The sequence below is a fragment of the Protomyctophum parallelum genome (genome assembly GCF_964188405.1).
Source record: "Protomyctophum parallelum genome assembly, chromosome: 11".
NCBI classification, from domain to species: domain Eukaryota; kingdom Metazoa; phylum Chordata; class Actinopteri; order Myctophiformes; family Myctophidae; genus Protomyctophum; species Protomyctophum parallelum.
Genome location: NC_139707.1, coordinates 47,577,208 through 47,586,201, shown reverse-complemented (window position 1 = coordinate 47,586,201; position 8,994 = coordinate 47,577,208).

The window sequence follows — 8,994 nt, the reverse complement described above, 5'->3', positions numbered from 1 at the left end:
GGCCCTATAGCCCATAGTTTTTTTTATTTTTTTATCCTCGTTTTTCATCATTTTGGACCATATCGTACGGCATACTATAGCACGCCGTTTTTCATCATTTTTGCCATTGAACCCCATTGTAAATTTGAAAGCACTATATTTCTAAAACTATGAAACATTTAAAAGATTCCTTTTCAGGCAAACATGTCCACCGTAAGATGAACCTAAGTAGGCTAGAATGGGGTTGCTAGGTGTAAGTATGTAGGACTAGTAGCATGCCAAAGTTTGTGCTATTGCCATAGAGAATGCATTGGCCGTTTAAGTTAAATAACTCAAAAACTACAAAACATAAAAATAAAAAAAAGTTCCAGCATGTGTCTCCACAGTAAGCTGAATAATAAAAAGTGTGAATGGAGTTTCTAGGTGAAAGTGACTTTTGACGTGCCTATAGAGCTGCCATTGAGCCCTATGTCAAATGTCTCAAATTTGAAAGCACTATATTTCTAAAACTATGAAACATTTCAAAGATTCCTTTTCAGGCAAACATGTCCACCGTAAGATGAACCTAAGTAGGCTAGAATGGGGTTGCTAGGTGTAAGTATGTAGGACTAGTAGCATGCCAAAGTTTGTGCTATTGCCATAGAGAATGCATTGGCCGTTTAAGTTAAATAACTCAAAAACTACAAAACATAAAAATAAAAAAAAGTTCCAGCATGTGTCTCCACAGTAAGCTGAATAATAAAAAGTGTGAATGGAGTTTCTAGGTGAAAGTGACTTTTGACGTGTCTATAGAGCTGCCATTGAGCCCTATGTTAAATGTCTCAAATTTGAAAGCACTATATTTCTAAAACTATGAAACATTTCAAAGATTCCTTTTCAAGCAAACATGTCCACCGTAAGATGAACCTAAGTAGGCTAGAATGGGGTTGCTAGGTGTAAGTATGTAGGACTGTTAGCATGCCAAAGTTTGTGCTATTGCCATAGAGAATGCATTGTGTTGCGGAGGATGAGATCTCATCCTCCGCAACACCCATTCTCATACACCGCTATACACCGCAAGGATATGGGCTATAGCCCATATCGTACGGCATACTATACTGTAGCACACCGTTTTTCATCATTTTTGAGGATTTGGAAAAAAATAAAAAAAATAAAAAAACCGATGTGTTATAGCCCATTGTTTTTTTGTTTAAAAAAAAAAAAAAGAATATCCTCGTTTTTCATCATTTTGGACCATGGGCTATAGCCCATATTGTACGGCATACTATAGCACGCCGTTTTTCATCATTTTTGAGGATTTGAAATAAAAAAAAAACGATGGGTTATAGCCCATTGTTTTTTTTTTAATTTTTGAAAAAAGAATTAACCTCATTTTTCATCATTTTTGACCATGGGTTATAGCTCATATCGTACAGCATACTATAGCACGCCGTTTTTCATAATTTTTGAGGATTTGAAAAAAATGAAAAAAACGATGGGTTATAGCCCATTGTTTTTTTTTTAATTTTTGAAAAAAAAAAAAAATCCTCGTTTTTCATCATTTTGGACCATGGGCTATAGCCCATATCGTACGGCATACTATAGCACTCCGTTTTTCATCATTTTTGCCATTGAGCCCCATTGTAAATTTGAAAGCACTATATTTCTAAAACTATGAAACATTTCAAAGATTCCTTTTCAGGCAAACATGTCCACCGTAAGATGAACCTAAGTAGGCTAGAATGGGGTTGCTAGGTGTAAGTATGTAGTTACTAGTGCATGCCAAAGTTTGTGCTATTGCCATAGAGAATGCATTGGGCGTTTAAGTTGAATAACTCATAAACTACAAAACATAAAAATTAAAAAAAGTTCCAGCATGTGTCTCCACAGTAAGCTGAATAATAAAAAGTGTGAATGGAGTTTCTAGGTGAAAGTGACTTTTGACGTGCCTATAGAGCTGCCATTGAGCCCCATGTTAAATGTCTCAAATTTGAAAGCACTATATTTCTAAAACTATGAAACATTTCAAAGTTTCCTTTTCAGGCAAACATGTCCACCGTAAGATGAACCTAAGTAGGCTAGAATGGGGTTGCTAGGTGTAAGTATGTAGGATTAGTAGCATGCCAAAGTTTGTGCTATTGCCATAGAGAATGCATTGGGCGTATAAGTTGAATAACTCATAAACTACAAAACATAAAAATAAAAAAAAGTTCCAGCATGTGTCTCCACAGTAAGCTGAATAATAAAAAGTGTGAATGGAGTTTCTAGGTGAAAGTGACTTTTGACGTGCCTATAGAGCTGCCATTGAGCCCCATGTTAAATGTCTCAAATTTGAAAGCACTATATTTCTAAAACTATGAAACATTTCAAAGTTTCCTTTTCAGGCAAACATGTCCACCGTAAGATGAACCTAAGTAGGCTAGAATGGGGTTGCTAGGTGTAAGTATGTAGTTACTAGTGCATGCCAAAGTTTGTGCTATTGCCATAGAGAATGCATTGGGCGTTTAAGTTAAATAACTCATAAACTACAAAACATAAAAATAAAAAGAAGTTCCAGCATGTGTCTCCACAGTAAGCTGAATAATAAAAAGTGTGAATGGAGTTTCTAGGTGAAAGTGACTTTTGACGTGCCTATAGAGCTGCCATTGAGCCCCATGTTAAATGTCTCAAATTTGAAAGCACTATATTTCTAAAACTATGAAACATTTCAAAGTTTCCTTTTCAGGCAAACATGTCCACCGTAAGATGAACCTAAGTAGGCTAGAATGGGGTTGCTAGGTGTAAGTATGTAGGAATAGTAGCATGCCAAAGTTTGTGCTATTGCCATAGAGAATGCATTGGGCGTTTAAGTTGAATAACTCATAAACTACAAAACATAAAAATAAAACAAAGTTCCAGCATGTGTCTCCACAGTAAGCTGAATAATAAAAAGTGTGAATGGAGTTTCTAGGTGAAAGTGACTTTTGACGTGCCTATAGAGCTGCCATTGAGCCCCATGTTAAATGTCTCAAATTTGAAAGCACTATATTTCTAAAACTATGAAACATTTCAAAGTTTCCTTTTCAGGCAAACATGTCCACCGTAAGATGAACCTAAGTAGGCTAGAATGGGGTTGCTAGGTGTAAGTATGTAGGACTAGTAGCATGCCAAAGTTTGTGCTATTGCCATAGAGAATGCATTGGGCGTTTAAGTTAAATAACTCATAAACTACTAAACATAAAAATAAATAAAAGTTCCAGCATGTGTCTCCACAGTAAGCTGAATAACAAAAAGTGTGAATGGAGTTTCTAGGTGAAAGTGACTTTTGACGTGCCTATAGAGCTGCCATTGAGCCCCATGTTAAATGTCTCAAATTTGAAAGCACTATATTTCTAAAACTATGAAACATTTCAAAGTTTCCTTTTCAGGCAAACATGTCCACCGTAAGATGAACCTAAGTAGGCTAGAATGGGGTTGCTAGGTGTAAGTATGTAGTTACTAGTGCATGCCAAAGTTTGTGCTATTGCCATAGAGAATGCATTGGGCGTTTAAGTTAAATAACTCATAAACTACTAAACATAAAAATAAATAAAAGTTCCAGCATGTGTCTCCACAGTAAGCTGAATAACAAAAAGTGTGAATGGAGTTTCTAGGTGAAAGTGACTTTTGACGTGCCTATAGAGCTGCCATTGAGCCCCATGTTAAATGTCTCAAATTTGAAAGCACTATATTTCTAAAACTATGAAACATTTCAAAGTTTCCTTTTCAGGCAAACATGTCCACCGTAAGATGAACCTAAGTAGGCTAGAATGGGGTTGCTAGGTGTAAGTATGTAGTTACTAGTGCATGCCAAAGTTTGTGCTATTGCCATAGAGAATGCATTGGGCGTTTAAGTTAAATAACTCATAAACTACAAAACATAAAAATAAAAAGAAGTTCCAGCATGTGTCTCCACAGTAAGCTGAATAATAAAAAGTGTGAATGGAGTTTCTAGGTGAAAGTGACTTTTGACGTGCCTATAGAGCTGCCATTGAGCCCCATGTTAAATGTCTCAAATTTGAAAGCACTATATTTCTAAAACTATGAAACATTTCAAAGTTTCCTTTTCAGGCAAACATGTCCACCGTAAGATGAACCTAAGTAGGCTAGAATGGGGTTGCTAGGTGTAAGTATGTAGGAATAGTAGCATGCCAAAGTTTGTGCTATTGCCATAGAGAATGCATTGGGCGTTTAAGTTGAATAACTCATAAACTACAAAACATAAAAATAAAACAAAGTTCCAGCATGTGTCTCCACAGTAAGCTGAATAATAAAAAGTGTGAATGGAGTTTCTAGGTGAAAGTGACTTTTGACGTGCCTATAGAGCTGCCATTGAGCCCCATGTTAAATGTCTCAAATTTGAAAGCACTATATTTCTAAAACTATGAAACATTTCAAAGTTTCCTTTTCAGGCAAACATGTCCACCGTAAGATGAACCTAAGTAGGCTAGAATGGGGTTGCTAGGTGTAAGTATGTAGGACTAGTAGCATGCCAAAGTTTGTGCTATTGCCATAGAGAATGCATTGGGCGTATAAGTTGAATAACTCATAAACTACAAAACATAAAAATAAAAAAAAGTTCCAGCATGTGTCTCCACAGTAAGCTGAATAATAAAAAGTGTGAATGGAGTTTCTAGGTGAAAGTGACTTTTGACGTGCCTATAGAGCTGCCATTGAGCCCCATGTTAAATGTCTCAAATTTGAAAGCACTATATTTCTAAAACTATGAAACATTTCAAAGTTTCCTTTTCAGGCAAACATGTCCACCGTAAGATGAACCTAAGTAGGCTAGAATGGGGTTGCTAGGTGTAAGTATGTAGTTACTAGTGCATGCCAAAGTTTGTGCTATTGCCATAGAGAATGCATTGGGCGTTTAAGTTAAATTACTCATAAACTACTAAACATAAAAATAAATAAAAGTTCCAGCATGTGTCTCCACAGTAAGCTGAATAACAAAAAGTGTGAATGGAGTTTCTAGGTGAAAGTGACTTTTGACGTGCCTATAGAGCTGCCATTGAGCCCCATGTTAAATGTCTCAAATTTGAAAGCACTATATTTCTAAAACTATGAAACATTTCAAAGTTTCCTTTTCAGGCAAACATGTCCACCGTAAGATGAACCTAAGTAGGCTAGAATGGGGTTGCTAGGTGTAAGTATGTAGTTACTAGTGCATGCCAAAGTTTGTGCTATTGCCATAGAGAATGCATTGGGCGTTTAAGTTAAATAACTCATAAACTACTAAACATAAAAATAAATAAAAGTTCCAGCATGTGTCTCCACAGTAAGCTGAATAACAAAAAGTGTGAATGGAGTTTCTAGGTGAAAGTGACTTTTGACGTGCCTATAGAGCTGCCATTGAGCCCCATGTTAAATGTCTCAAATTTGAAAGCACTATATTTCTAAAACTATGAAACATTTCAAAGTTTCCTTTTCAGGCAAACATGTCCACCGTAAGATGAACCTAAGTAGGCTAGAATGGGGTTGCTAGGTGTAAGTATGTAGTTACTAGTGCATGCCAAAGTTTGTGCTATTGCCATAGAGAATGCATTGGGCGTTTAAGTTAAATAACTCATAAACTACTAAACATAAAAATAAATAAAAGTTCCAGCATGTGTCTCCACAGTAAGCTGAATAACAAAAAGTGTGAATGGAGTTTCTAGGTGAAAGTGACTTTTGACGTGCCTATAGAGCTGCCATTGAGCCCCATGTTAAATGTCTCAAATTTGAAAGCACTATATTTCTAAAACTATGAAATTTTTCAAAGTTTCCTTTTCAGGCAAACATGTCCACCGTAAGATGAACCTAAGTAGGCTAGAATGGGGTTGCTAGGTGTAAGTATGTAGTTACTAGTGCATGCCAAAGTTTGTGCTATTGCCATAGAGAATGCATTGGGCGTTTAAGTTAAATAACTCATAAACTACTAAACATAAAAATAAATAAAAGTTCCAGCATGTGTCTCCACAGTAAGCTGAATAACAAAAAGTGTGAATGGAGTTTCTAGGTGAAAGTGACTTTTGACGTGCCTATAGAGCTGCCATTGAGCCCCATGTTAAATGTCTCAAATTTGAAAGCACTATATTTCTAAAACTATGAAACATTTCAAAGTTTCCTTTTCAGGCAAACATGTCCACCGTAAGATGAACCTAAGTAGGCTAGAATGGGGTTGCTAGGTGTAAGTATGTAGTTACTAGTGCATGCCAAAGTTTGTGCTATTGCCATAGAGAATGCATTGGGCGTTTAAGTTAAATAACTCATAAACTACTAAACATAAAAATAAATAAAAGTTCCAGCATGTGTCTCCACAGTAAGCTGAATAATAAAAAGTGTGAATGGAGTTTCTAGGTGAAAGTGACTTTTGACGTGCCTATAGAGCTGCCATTGAGCCCCATGTTAAATGTCTCAAATTTGAAAGCACTATATTTCTAAAACTATGAAACATTTCAAAGATTCCTTTTCAGGCAAACATGTCCACCGTAAGATGAACCTAAGTAGGCTAGAATGGGGTTGCTAGGTGTAAGTATGTAGTTACTAGTGCATGCCAAAGTTTGTGCTATTGCCATAGAGAATGCATTGGGCGTTTAAGTTGAATAACTCATAAACTACAAAACATAAAATAAAATAAAAGTTCCAGCATGTGTCTCCACAGTAAGCTGAATAATAAAAAGTGTGAATGGAGTTTCTAGGTGAAAGTGACTTTTGACGTGCCTATAGGGCTGCCATTGAGCCCCATGTTAAATGTCTCAAATTTGAAAGCACTATATTTCTAAAACTATGAAACATTTCAAAGTTTCCTTTTCAGGCAAAAATGTCCACCGTAAGATGAACCTAAGTAGGCTAGAATGGGGTTGCTAGGTGTAAGTATGTAGGATTAGTAGCATGCCAAAGTTTGTGCTATTGCCATAGAGAATGCATTGGGCGTATAAGTTGAATAACTCATAAACTACAAAACATAAAAATAAAAAAAAGTTCCAGCATGTGTCTCCACAGTAAGCTGAATAATAAAAAGTGTGAATGGAGTTTCTAGGTGAAAGTGACTTTTGACGTGCCTATAGAGCTGCCATTGAGCCCCATGTTAAATGTCTCAAATTTGAAAGCACTATATTTCTAAAACTATGAAACATTTCAAAGTTTCCTTTTCAGGCAAACATGTCCACCGTAAGATGAACCTAAGTAGGCTAGAATGGGGTTGCTAGGTGTAAGTATGTAGTTACTAGTGCATGCCAACGTTTGTGCTATTGCCATAGAGAATGCATTGGGCGTTTAAGTTAAATAACTCATAAACTACAAAACATAAAAATAAATAAAAGTTCCAGCATGTGTCTCCACAGTAAGCTGAATAATAAAAAGTGTGAATGGAGTTTCTAGGTGAAAGTGACTTTTGACGTGCCTATAGAGCTGCCATTGAGCCCCATGTTAAATGTCTCAAATTTGAAAGCACTATATTTCTAAAACTATGAAACATTTCAAAGATTCCTTTTCAGGCAAACATGTCCACCGTAAGATGAACCTAAGTAGGCTAGAATGGGGTTGCTAGGTGTAAGTATGTAGTTACTAGTGCATGCCAAAGTTTGTGCTATTGCCATAGAGAATGCATTGGGCGTTTAAGTTGAATAACTCATAAACTACAAAACATAAAAATAAAAAAAAGTTCCAGCATGTGTCTCCACAGTAAGCTGAATAATAAAAAGTGTGAATGGAGTTTCTAGGTGAAAGTGACTTTTGACGTGCCTATAGAGCTGCCATTGAGCCCCATGTTAAATGTCTCAAATTTGAAAGCACTATATTTCTAAAACTATGAAACATTTCAAAGTTTCCTTTTCAGGCAAACATGTCCACTGTAAGATGAACCTAAGTAGGCTAGAATGGGGTTGCTAGGTGTAAGTATGTAGGATTAGTAGCATGCCAAAGTTTGTGCTATTGCCATAGAGAATGCATTGGGCGTATAAGTTGAATAACTCATAAACTACAAAACATAAAAATAAAAAAAAGTTCCAGCATGTGTCTCCACAGTAAGCTGAATAATAAAAAGTGTGAATGGAGTTTCTAGGTGAAAGTGACTTTTGACGTGCCTATAGAGCTGCCATTGAGCCCCATGTTAAATGTCTCAAATTTGAAAGCACTATATTTCTAAAACTATGAAACATTTCAAAGTTTCCTTTTCAGGCAAACATGTCCACCGTAAGATGAACCTAAGTAGGCTAGAATGGGGTTGCTAGGTGTAAGTATGTAGTTACTAGTGCATGCCAACGTTTGTGCTATTGCCATAGAGAATGCATTGGGCGTTTAAGTTAAATAACTCATAAACTACAAAACATAAAAATAAATAAAAGTTCCAGCATGTGTCTCCACAGTAAGCTGAATAATAAAAAGTGTGAATGGAGTTTCTAGGTGAAAGTGACTTTTGACGTGCCTATAGAGCTGCCATTGAGCCCCATGTTAAATGTCTCAAATTTGAAAGCACTATATTTCTAAAACTATGAAACATTTCAAAGATTCCTTTTCAGGCAAACATGTCCACCGTAAGATGAACCTAAGTAGGCTAGAATGGGGTTGCTAGGTGTAAGTATGTAGTTACTAGTGCATGCCAAAGTTTGTGCTATTGCCATAGAGAATGCATTGGGCGTTTAAGTTGAATAACTCATAAACTACAAAACATAAAAATAAAAAAAAGTTCCAGCATGTGTCTCCACAGTAAGCTGAATAATAAAAAGTGTGAATGGAGTTTCTAGGTGAAAGTGACTTTTGACGTGCCTATAGAGCTGCCATTGAGCCCCATGTTAAATGTCTCAAATTTGAAAGCACTATATTTCTAAAACTATGAAACATTTCAAAGTTTCCTTTTCAGGCAAACATGTCCACTGTAAGATGAACCTAAGTAGGCTAGAATGGGGTTGCTAGGTGTAAGTATGTAGGACTAGTAGCATGCCAAAGTTTGTGCTATTGCCATAGAGAATGCATTGGGCGTTTAAGTTGAATAACTCATAAACTACAAAACATAAAAATAAAAAAAAGTTCCAG